General features: G+C 45.5%; 1 protein-coding gene across 1 annotated transcript in view; it reads left to right on the top strand.

Annotated features, from left to right (window-relative positions):
* Ankfn1 (ankyrin repeat and fibronectin type III domain containing 1) overlaps positions 1-12,840 on the top strand; it is a 308,072-nt gene that overhangs the window by 146,060 nt on the left and 149,172 nt on the right. The window lies entirely within an intron of this gene.

The raw sequence follows: 12,840 nt of genomic DNA, 5'->3' as shown, positions 1-12,840 counted from the left end.
TGTGTGTGTGTGTGGTATGTGTGTGATGTGGTGTGTGTGTGTGTGTGTGTGTGTGTGATGTGTGGTATGTGTGTGATGTGGTATGTGTGTGTGTTTGTGTGTGAGCGTATACACTTAAGAGTGTCACTGCATGCATATCAAGGCCAGAGACACCCTCAAGCCTTTAGTCCTTCCCTCCACCGTGTTTGGGCCAAGATCTCTTGAGGGTTTCTTGGGCTTCATTTGTTTTGCTGCTTTTGTTTGTTCCTCCTACATGGGGCAGGCAGGCCGGCTGGGACTCCCAAGGGATTCTCCAGCCTCTATACCCCATCTCACCAGAGTGCACTGACCCTCCCTCCCCCATCTCTGGCTTCCATAGGTTCTGAGGATCTGACCTTAGGCTCCTATGCTTTTTGCTCTGGCCAACACTTTCCCCACTGAGTCATCTCCCCAGTGTACTCAATCCTTCTGCGAGGTGATCACTAATAATTCCATCCAAAAAATATGAACTTTGGTCTGGTGTGGTGGCACACACTTTTAATCTCAGCACTCGAAAGGCAGAGGCAGGCAGAGCTCTGTGAGTTCAAGGCCAGCCTGGTCTACAAAGGGAGTCCAGGACAGCCAAGGCTATACAGAGAAACCCTGTCTCAAACAAACAGACAAACAAACAACATTAAATATCAGATCGAGTGACCTGACAAAGATCCATGTCTAGTGACTAGCAAACTGGAATCTCTTCCCTCTCCTGGCTTTAAATGGTTTCTTTTCACGTGATCAATCTCCAGATTAGGTGGCCTTCCTCTGTAGTGTTCCACAATATCCTGAAACTTGAGGCCTCTTAACAGTGCAATAGATGGAACTATAGATTCAAAGGGAAGAAAATAAGGGTGATTTTAGGTTAAATCGATAGAGCTCTTGTTCTTTCCTTTTAAAAAATAAAATACAGATTTCAAAACTCTCTCTCTTTAACTCTTGGGTCCTTGCACAATGTCTAGGGCTGTCAGGTCTGACTGCAAGATTTCTGGCTCTCCGTGCTGCCAACCACAAACCAAGCTCTTCTTGTCCAAGTGAAAATGTGTTTCACTGGGCCACGTGCATCTCTCTTTGGCCTGTTTGAGTTTAATTCGATCAGTTAAAGCAGCTATGGTTCCTCCTGCTTTTATGCCGTGGTGCAGTGAGCTCCATAGTTACTTGATGAGTTGGGACTGCTTCTGGATGCTTGATCCTCTCACTCACATATGGGGGGAGATGGTGAACATGTGCCGGAGGTTTTGTTTTTCTGCTCAGAGAAGCAAATGCTCTCTAGAGATGCAAGGGCCATACGAAAGCCCTCAGCTTCCTTGTCACTGCAGTGAAGGAGCAATTGGAATGAATGGCTCACTTCATGTCTGGTAGAGCAAGCACTGAGGACTGAGGACTGAGCACTGAGGACTGAGGACTAAGGACTGAGCACTGAGGACTGAGCACTGAGGACTGAGGACAGAGGACTGAGAACTGAGCACTGAGGACTGAGGACTGAGGACAGAGGACTGAGGACTGAGGACTGAGGACTGAGCACTGAGGACTGAGGACTGAGCACTGAAGACAGAGGACTGAGGACTGAGCCCTGAGGACTGAGGGCTGAGGCCAGAGGACTGAGGACTGAGCACTGAGGACTGAGGACTGAGGACTGAGGGCTGAAGCCAGAGGACTGAGGACTGAGGACTGAGGACTGAGGACAGAGGACAGAGGACAGAGGACAGAGGACAGAGGATTGAGGGCAGAGGACAGAGGACTGAGGACTGAGGACTGAGGACTGAGGACTGAGGACTGAGGACTGAGGACTAGGAGAGTCTGTGGCTAGGATGTCAGTGCACTCGGAAGCATCTCTATCGTCATCTCCATCCTCTCTCAGTGAAATCTTGGCTTCCCTCTCCAGATGGTGAATGCAGTGAAGACCACTAACCTCTGACTCTATCCACTGCTTTGCTCTCTGGGGAGGAGCATCCTACAGGGATAACAGAGAGGCCAAAATGAAAAGAGACGGAGCCCTCAAGCTTTCTCAAATGCACGTTTCCCTAACTTTACTTTTTCCCTTTGCTTTTATTTCCCCTCCTCAAGCTCACCACACACCTCTTTGCCTCTGTGTGCTTTAAGCCAGACATCCTTGACATTTGAACAGCTTAGAAAAAACCCAGAGAAGTTCTTCCTTTCGGCTTAGAGCGATCCTAATGTGGGTCGAGGCATTCGCCGTGGGGTACTGAACAGATAGGGTGGACTGCCTTTATAATCACCAGGTTCCATCGAAGGCCAAGGGCTCCACTCCACTCTTGAGTTTGAATATGCACATACAAGCATCTTCCTAGCACCTCCTCCAAGCACACTGAATCCCTGCTGTGAGAAAGGTTGTCGAGGTTCCACCTCCAGTGTCAAGTGAACGAAGGATCAGTCAGCTTAGGAGGTGTTGCAGTTTGCCAAACAGATGAAACGTTCCTTGTGAGGGTTACAAGGTAAGTGATTTGGCAGGAAATGGGTCACAGGCCAGCTAAGGATCACTCAGGCTCTTTAGTGAGTGAGGAAGAGGGCCTGGGAAAGGGTGAGGAGAATTTTTTTAAGTGTATGTATGTATGTATGTATGTATGTATATATGTATGTATGTATATATGTATGTATGTATGTATATATGTATGTATGTATGTATGTATGTATGTATCAGTCCACCTAGGGCTGAAGTAGTCTTTCTCCTATTCAGTCTTAGGACCCTAGAAAGAATTCAACATAAGGCTGGACCCAAACCCTGAACAGAACTATTTCTGGGTCATCAGAGGTTTTCTCTGTGAATTGACTAGTCTTCAAAACTCCCCCACATTCCTGTGAAATCACCACCACACTTCCAAGGGGCTCACCAAGCACCGCCAAAGGCTGGGCTGCCCCTGTGTTCTCAGTGCCATCATCAGGGACATCTTGTTAGCTTATCAAAGACAACACGGAGAGAGATGACGGGGTGCTAATAACATGCCCACAGTACTTGGTTTATTTATTCTCAAGCAAACATTCATGATCCTGATATGGAAGTTATTCCAAGCATATTTAAGTACCCTGCTGGGGCAGAAGTGGTCACACATCAGTGCAAAATCAGGAATAGCTTGGAAGAAATAAAATCATCTGGACAGAGGTGCCCTTCTGGTGGACATGCCCCATCAGTCTCCTGGCTTCATGGCCTTGTGAGCACTGCACGTGGACCTTCAGAGAGCATCCCTCGATCCCCTCTCAATAGAAAAGAAGGCTGAAGATGTGAAAGAAGTAAGAAGAAAATCTTTCAGAAGACTTGGGTGGCTGTCCAGAGATGCTACAAATCAACCTGTTAGAGTCTTAGGCAGATGAACAGCTCTGCTGCCTTCTCCTTTGTGTTCCTGGGAGGTGTGACACCTAGCAAGCTGTTCCAGTTTGCTTGGTTGTTTTGTGTTTAGGAAAAGCTGGGAAGCCTACTGAGAAGTATTTACCTGGAGGGTTAGAGTCTGAACCACCAAACTCTCATTCTGCATCATGGCTCTTTTTCTTTCCTTTTTTGCTTCCTTCCTTCCTCCCTCCCTTCCTCTGTCTTCCTTCCTTCCTTCCTTCCTTCCTTCCTTCCTTCCTTCCTTCCTTCCTTCTTTCTTTCTTTCTTTCTTTCTTTCTTTCTTTCTTTCTTTCTTTCTTTCTTTCTTTCCTTCCTCCCTTCCTTCCTCTTTCTTTCTTTCTTTCTTTCTTTCTTTCTTTCTTTCCTTCCTTCCTTCCTTCCTCCCTTCCTTCCTCTTTCTTTCTTCCTTCCTTCCTTTCTCTTTCTTTCTTTCTTTCTTTCTTTCTTTCTTTCTTTCTTTCTTTCTTTCTTTCTTTCCTTTCTTCCTTCCTTCCATCCTTTCTTTTTATCTGGCTTTCTTTCTTAAGATGACAGATTGAAGTTGCAGGAGGGGAGAGGTTCCAGCAGGAACCAGACTATCAACGGGGAATGCTCTTGCCTCCTGGTTTCCAGTTACAGTTGTCCCAGGGACCTGGCCACCTCATGTTTCTCACCATGGCTATGGATGAGGCTGGCAAGGGTATGAATATCCAGCCCATTCAACACCCATTAGACAATCTACAGCTGGGCTGTTGCTGCTGACAGCATCATTGAGCCCAGGACATTCAGCTGGGTAAATTGTTTACTAGCACACTGGTCTATCCTGATATGCCTAATAGGTTGGGTGCAATTTTGTGAGCTTTTAAAGAAAGCTGTCTCCTTTTGTGCTTATCTTTGCCCTAATATGGCAAACAATGACCGCAGACGTTGGGGAAACAGCATTGTCGTGTTCGGCTTTTTGTTTGGAGCGTGTCTGTAAACCACAAAAAGCAGGAATTGGAGTGATAGATACCACAGGGGTCACAGCGTGTCCTTGGAACAACCTTTGCGCCAGCCTCGGTATTTACCCCTCATATGTCTGGGACAATGTATAAATGACACAAAATTAGTTAATTATTGGTTCTAGTGGGTGGGGGTGAGGTGGCTTTGGACAAGAGAGGGCATGGTCACAAATGCTGCTTGAAATGGACTATCACGTGAAAAACATCAGAACTGTGGCCCATGTGTCAAGTCCAACAGCTAAGCTGTATTTCTTTCTTAAAAAAATAGATGAGAAAGTAGAATATTTGCCTCGGGTTTATTGAATTCTATTCATATATATATATATATATATATATATATATATATATATATATATATATTCATCTACCATGCACAAGATTGAGGGGGAGTCAAAAGTTGACAAAGGTTGAGCCCTGCCTCAGGGAGGTTCCAATCCAGTATGGAAGGTAGACAGACCCTAAGTATTTTTTTTATAAAAGCAGCTACAAGTGAGAGTGCTAACTGAGTCACAGATACTTCAACTAGAGAGGGAAAGTCACTTGATCCATAAAAGAGATATGAATTACTGTCCTGTGCGTAGGCAGAACACCTTCCAGATAACACCAGTCAGTCAGAGTTTGTCTAAGTGAGGATGGTCTCCTGAGACTCTAACTTGAGTCAAGGCCTTGCTTCCATGACAGTGGACTCCACTAGCCACTAAATGTTCAGTTCTAAGCATCCCAACTGAAAGTGGAGAAGGCAGGGCAGAAATGTACTAAGGCTCTCCCAGCCTTTTTTCTTACCCTTCCCATCTGCCACAGCACCTGCTCTCTTGACTTCAGAACACTAAGCTCTACGGGAAAAGGCTCCAGGTGCCAGCCAGAAGATAAAAATTGACTCTGAACTAATACTTTTAACTGTACTTACTTTAGACATTGACATTTTCTTTATTAAAAAAACGGGGGTGGGGGTCAGGAGAAAGAGAGGGAGAGAGAGGAGAGAGAGAGAGAAAGTCTCTACATAAAACTCAGAGTTCCTTTCCTATTCATGTATATTTTAACTCTTGGTCTTGACCATTTTCACCTGTGTGGGCTGACTTACATACCTGCTGACAAACCTGGGATTTGGCAGGCATGACATAGGCTTGGAGAAGTTGGAACCAGGCAACCTGTTCATTTTGTTCTTATCTTCATCTGAACAACCCCACCCCCACAGGGCCCCACTCCCACCCACCCCCAACCCCTGCTTATGAATGATCTGATCCTAGGACATTCACCATTTTATCCATAAATTACTTGAGAACTCTGTATATGATTTTTTTTTTAAAGTGGGCAAAGACACAGTAATCATCTTTGACTTTGAACTGCCAGTCATAGTGAGTAGCTCAAAGGGAAAGGGATTCCACACCTTTGTAGGGACTACAGTCCTTTACGGTAACCCCACTAAAGTCCCAGTCCTGCTTGAGTCCCAGTTAGCACCCAATTTGTCGCACACCCAATTCATCATGACCAAAGCTGGTACATCACAGAACATAGATGGCCTTGGGGGGGTGGTGGTAGGCAAAGCAACCTGGGCTGACTCCTCTTGGAGAGATTTAGGTGAATACTGCCACCTATTGACAGGTGAAATATATGCTTCTGGTTCCCAATCTGCCCTTATCCTGTGCAAGGCTCATCAGAGCCAAACTCATAGCTCAACTTGCCAAAGGAGAGTAACAGCCCCAAGCTCAAAATTCTTAATACATCTGGGATGAGGAATGAGTCTGCTTACTCACGGACGGCATCTGTGATAAGAGGCCAAGGCGTGAGGTAGAAATGCCAGGAGCTTTGCGGAAGGAGACCTGGGTTTGAGTCTCAGCTCAGCCCCTAAGTGCACATAACCAAGCTAGTTAATCTCTCTGAACCTTGATTTCCTCATCAAGGAATGGCTAATCCTATTTTGTAAAGTGTGAGACTTGGGCACAGTTTCTGGGTGGCACACAAAATGCATTAGACTGACGTGACTTTTTTTTTTTTTTTTTTAACCAAGCTGTAAATGGCAACTATTTGTGATTGGTGCTGTGGCAAACCTCATTATGGATTGGGGTTCTGGTGAACTTCTCCGTGAGGTCAGTTCTCCGTAGGCAATGCTCCTTGTCTACCAGACTATCTTTGACATCCAAAATTAAGACAGTGTGAACATAAATATTGGAATTTTAAGTGTGCCAATTGAGAAAATGAGGATAAATGGGCTTCATTACCAAACGTCTCTGGACTACCCTGGAGGATATATGGGGCTGAGTCGATAAAGAGTTATGATAAAAACTTGGGAGCTGTGTATAAATGGGGCTTTGTGACCTGCGGGGTAAGGTTGTGCGGAGAGCCAGACCGAGGAGGCTCGCATTCCTGCCTCTGCATGGTGTGGGGATCCTGGGCTCCTGCAGACAATAGGGGATTCATAGCTGGAGAATTCTAACGACGACGGAGAGGGTGGCAGGCAGAACAAGAAGACTTTTCAGGAGTTCAGGGACTCTGATTATCACGTCGTCGTCGTCGGAGCTGCAGCTGGAGCTGGGAGGCTGCTGGAGAGGCGCACAGAGCCATTCTTGGAAAGCTGTCAGGGAAGGGTTTGTAACCTCCCTAAGAGAATCACGCTTCTCAAAATCCCCAGTCTGGAAAAACCTCCCATGACCGGTCCAGATCAACGCTGTGTGGTGGCTGCAGCGGAAAAAGAACGGGGAACCACCTCCGCCTGAATCTTTCTAAATGTCCAGTGTCTGGGCTCCTCAAGACACAAGGGCAAACTCCACAAGTGGGTTCCCAGCGTATTAGGAAGGCATTACTTTTATTCTGAAAGGTCATCTGGGGCTTAAAACAAAATCATCAAGAAAGAGCATGCCCATAAACAGTCTGCACGATTTACAAAGGTCTATCTGAAACTCCCTAAAACCCTTCTCTCTCTTTGGGGGATTAGTAGAGAGGGCAGGGGGAGGGGAAGAGGCAGAGCATGGCATTCATTACTGACAACTTCACACATAATAAGCATGTTCGAATCCACCCCAAGGAGTTCTCTTTTTTATTTTATTTTTAATCTCCCCTCCCTTTAGCTGTTTTTGATAAGTGGCACATTTTATTTGGGGGAGGGGAGAGAAACACAGCCCATTATTTAAGAGCCTCAATCGGGTGCTAAGGTCGAGAGATTACAGAAGGGAAGTGGGCTGGGGCAGCCTCTCTGCTGACCACAGGGAAGGACCTGCCACTTTCTTCTCATAATTTAATTTCGAGATTCTGATGAAAAGGCACTCCCTAAATTGAAAAGGGTGAACAAGGAGAAAGAGTGAAAAATTATTCAAATGGCCATCAAAGAGTGATCAATTTAAATTTATGTCTTACAAACAAACCGCATGTCACTAGCCCTGGGGGCAGACAGACCTTTAGCCATGATGTATGAATGTTCTGAAACATGGACAGGATTTTTTTGTAGGAATGGAGGACATTACTGGCTTGTAATACGGGTAAGTTCGGGCCTCACCTCTCGAGCATTCCAAACTTCTAGACATCACATTGCCAAGCAGAAGACAGACTACTAAAAGGAGTCTTTCAGTTTTCCATGTCCGACTCACTCATTTATTGCTACAAGAGTGAGAACGAAAGCCCAATGATAAGAAAACCCTTGTCAAGGTCACCCAGCCCATGAGGAACAGATCTGGGGCCAAAGCTCAGACTTTCATTCCCAAACTCTAGATTTTTTTTCCCTGGGGCTAAAACATTTCCAGGGAGGAGAGGCAAGCTGTGGTAATTAGATGAGGATGGTCTGTTTCCAGGACAACCATTATCCCTACAAAGGAGGCAAAAACACCAGCAAAAGGGCCCAGTGTGCTGCTCCAGGCAGCTCCATGTTACTTAGCCCGAGTTCTTTATCAGACACTAACTGCTTTGCAAAGTACCCAAGATGCATTGCAGTGGTTCCTTGCCCCTGCACTTTCTCTATCTGAAGAAATGTGCACAGATTGAATCATGAATACTCACAGTACCTTCAATACTCACATGTGTGCCCTGCAATAACCAGCATCTCTGTCATCTGCTAATATGTAGGTTAAACCTTTTATATTGTTCTCTTTCTATTGTGGCAGATTTACTTGTACAGATGAATGAGTTCAATGTGGTGTTTCCATGTATACATATAGTATACACAGATCAACAGATTCAGGGCAACCCTCATCAAATCCCAATGACATTTTCGAAGAAGGAGAAGGAGAGAGAGAGAGAGAGAGAGAGAGAGAGAGAGAGAGAGAGAAAGAAGAAGAAGAAGAAGAAGAAGAAGAAGAAGAAGAAGAAGAAGAAGAAGAAGAAGAAGAAGAAGAAGAAGAAGAAGAAGAAGAAGAGGGGAGGAGGAGGGAGGAGAGGAGGAGAAGAGAAGAAAGATGGAGGAAAAGGAAAAGGAGGAAGAAGAGGAGGGAAGAGGAGGAGAAGGAGAAGGAGAAGGAGAAGGAGAAGGAGGAGAATCTCAAAACTCACACAGATGCAAAGAAACCCAAAGGACAGGGGGAGAAAAGCTGGAGGCATCACAATTCCCAATCTCCAAACATACCACAGAGCCATAGTAACCGAAACAGTATGGCAGAGGCCTAAGAACCAACATATACACCAACTGACCTGAATGCATCTCCTAGAAATGAGCCCATGTGGATTAGAACTTTGAAACCCTTTTAACTTCTTTCTGTCAACGAGTCCATCTCTATCCCTCTAAGTGCACCTTGCTCTTGTATCTTAGTTTACTTGTCACAGGCCCTGAGCACTAGCATCTCCCTGTTTCTGGGTTCACTCTACTCCAGTCTAGACCTGAGGAATCTTGCTCAACTATCCTAGCGGTTTTTTGTTTGTTTGTTTGTTTGTTTGTTTTGTTTTCTCAGGTATCCATATCACTACTAGTAGGAAGTCTAGACTCAACACAGCATCAAGTCCTCCCCAGGCCTGCTTTGTGAAACACGTTCTAATGAGTTCAGCTGTGACTATTTACTGCAGTCTAGTCCCAGGGACTACTCAGCCCTGCCACAGTCCAAGGGCCTCTGTGCCTTGGTCTCCTCTCCTTGCCAATCTTCAGGAGTCTCCATTCCTGCACATAATAGTACAGCCTTCTTTCACTAATCCTTACACATCTCAGGAGGAAGTGGCCAACTGTCTCCTATGTACACCCTGTGAATGACGCTTATTCATCCACACCTGTACTATGGTCAGTTGCATCTCTGTCATTAAACATGTCTCTTCTCTCTTTGGAAAGATAGCCTGACTCTCCTTCATGCCCTTCCAACCATCCAGCTTCATAAAGGCTTCCCTTTCTTAGATTTCACTGACCAGTTGCTATCTGCAAGGCAATGGGCCAAGAGCTGCAAAGGCTGCAGGAGGGAAAATAAAATTGTCATCTCTTTCTTCAAAGGACAGTTTAATAGAATCAGTGAGGCATGATGACAACCTAAGCAAGGAAGAGGACTGTGGGGGTGGAACTGGGTGGAGGGACGTTCTGAGAAAGGAGGGAACGTTCATGGTGTTCCCAATGAGGGCACTGGTGTTAGGATGCGGAGGGGAGGGGGAAAGAGAGCAGAAGCCTGCTTTGAGATCCAGAGTCTGTGCTGTAGTCGTTAGTAAACTCCCCTTTCAGTCTGGCTCATCCAAGCCATCCATCCCCCCACAAACCAGAGTCATCTTCCTACAAGACTCTGATCATGAAACTCCCCATTTGAGTGCCTGCTGTTCGTTGAATCAAGCATCTGCTAATTGCAGGCTTATGCTAGGAGTTACGGAGAATACCAGTTTGTAGACATGACACAAAACCCCAGGAAACATCTGGAGAACAAAAAAGCAAGAACATGCTGTGAAAGTGCTCGGGAGTGGGGGACAGAGTGAGGGTGTGATCCGTATGGGCTGAGATTAATTGAAAAGAATTAGTCAGAGGAGGCAAATCTTCAGTGCATGTGCTTGGTGAGAAGACGAGAAGACATAGACAGGGCAGACCAAGAAAATGTCAAGATCTTCACATCCTGAGGCCTCCTCCCGTTCTTCTTCTGGGGTTTTCAGTTATTCATTCAATATTCAACGAGTACATGCTACGCACGTTGATGAAACACTGTGCATTTACCGAATGCCTTCCACATGTCTAGAACTCTGCTAGACACTGTGACACGGCATTGAACAAGAGATCTGGGAGTCACTCAAGCTCTACAATACAAAGGAGATGGAAGATACACAACTAGTGCGACAAAAAGCGATGGGGAGAGAGATCATCAGGTGTCACATCTCGGACTACAGAGCAAGGACCCCAAGGCTTAGGAAAACCTAGAGAAGAGGTTTAAGCTGGAACTTCAAGGATGGAGAGGAGTTAACCATTAAAAAGGGGCTGAGCCTCCAGTCAGAACATCCTGTGCAAAGGCCTGGTGTTAAGAAAACATCTGGCATAGCTAAGGAACCAAAACATTCAAAATGACTGTAAGGCTGACTGCAAGTAGGGAGGGAAGGTGACATTAAGCCAGAGAGATTAAGCAAGTTCAGGAAAAGGATACTGTTTCTAAACTACATCCAGGAAGCTCAGGAAAAGGATACTGTTCCTAAGGTGCATCCAGGATGCTCAGAAAAGGATACTGTTTCTAAGGTGCACTAGGGATCTTACACCTGTGGGTAACATGCAGTTGTGTGACACAGTGTATCTACTATGCTAAGGGCATGAATAAATACCCATTGAAAAATAGATTAGGGACTGGAGGAGCCCTGCAGCGCCTTTGCCAAGGACCTGGACCCACTGGCCTAACATTGAGTGCAGATTAATTACCATTTACCCCAAATGCTTGGGACTAAAATGTGTCTCAGATTTTGGCTTTTGAAACAGTTCTACACAGAGAATGAGGCATCCTAGGATTTTGAGGCAAGTCTAAATACAAATTCATTTGTTTCTCATATACCTTAGCCATGTAACCTGAAGGTGGTTTAATCCAACATTTTTAATAGTTTTAACAGCATGGACTTCTCCACTTGTTGCTGCTGTATCTATATGCGAAATGTGTGAGGTTTGGGGGCATTTTGGACTTCTGATTTTTAGATTAGATGTTCAGCACACTCCCAGAAGTTATGCTACTATGAAGAGAGACATCTTGTCAGATCCTCTTAGGGGTACACTGAAGATAGAACTTGTGACACACTCCACAGAGCCACTGAGCCACTTATCCAGTAGTCTCTGATCTTGACAGAATTACTCAGAATCACATGACTTTAACAGATGGAATCAAAGTAAATCTATATTAAAGTCAAAAAGCCTTCTAAATGTCATGGTCAGCCTTCTCACCTGGAAATCACTTGCTTTAAAATGTAAAAGAACAGCCTGAATCCTGGGTGGAAAATAAACAGTTGTCTCACCCTCCTGGACTGGGATAGTTCCAAATTAGATTATTCATAGCAATGCTCCATAGATGGATATAGACAAAGACAGAAAGGGAGGATAGGGTCAGCAAGATGGTTCAGCCTCCCAGCTGAGGTGCTGGCCTTGCCCTAAGCTTGAAGGTCTGAGTTCCATCCTCAGGGTGCCTGGGGTGGAACAAGAGAAAGAACCAAGTTCTGTAAGTTGTCTTCTGACCTCCTCTGTATGCACTGTAGCATGAACACGCATGCTTGCACGCGCGCGCACGCGCGCACACACACACACACACACACACAAACGAGGCACATTCATGCACATACCTCCATCCCTACCTCCTCAACTAAGCTTTTTTTAAAAAAAAAAAAAAAGGATAAACGTTCTAGAGATACTGTGAGCTCTAAACTCTCTAATAAGAGTCGAGAAGTAAGACATCTGTGGAAAGCCAAGGTGAGCTCTTCCTTTGGGACACCAAGTTGTCTAGTTTTCTGAGTCACAGTTTTCTTTCAAGATAACATCTTATGTGTCCCAGGATGGCTTCTAACTCCCTACGTTAACTTGAACTTCTGATCCTCTTGTCTTCACCTCCCAAGTGCTGGAATTACAGACGTGTACTACCATGCCCAGTTTGGTGGGGCCCTGAGGAGGGAAGTGCAGGTTAGGCAATCCTTCCACCAACTGAGATACATCCTCAGCCCCTTCTGAGTCACTTTCTTACCTCGAATCCCAGCTCCCAAACCACCCGCCACTTGTCAGAGTGAGCTGGCAGGCGCCAGGATGTCTCCAGAAAGGGGGAAGATTTTTCACGAATACAGGATGTCTTGCCTATTATCTTAGGACATGACCAACCCCAAATTAACACCCTATCTCTCTGCTTATGACCAAGAGGCAGTCTCCTGATTCACTGGAGACTCATATTCAAAATTTAGAGGGCGGTTTGTCTCCAGGAATAAATGACAAATCAGACAGGGGCGTCTAATCAGAGTTTGAAATTATATCTGAAGTCACCGAAACAGCAGCTAAGCAATCGTGTGACACACAGAGTACCTGAGCAGAGCTTTGCGAAGATCCATAATGCTGTTGCTAGGTTAGAACTCTCTCTCTCTCTCTCTCTCTCTCTCTCTCTCTCTCTCTCTCTCTCT

The sequence above is a fragment of the Mus pahari genome, chromosome 14 (genome assembly GCF_900095145.1).
Source record: "Mus pahari chromosome 14, PAHARI_EIJ_v1.1, whole genome shotgun sequence".
Lineage (NCBI taxonomy): Eukaryota > Metazoa > Chordata > Mammalia > Rodentia > Muridae > Mus > Mus pahari.
Note: the sequence above shows the minus strand (reverse complement) of the source record. Positions and strands in the feature narration are given on the sequence as shown.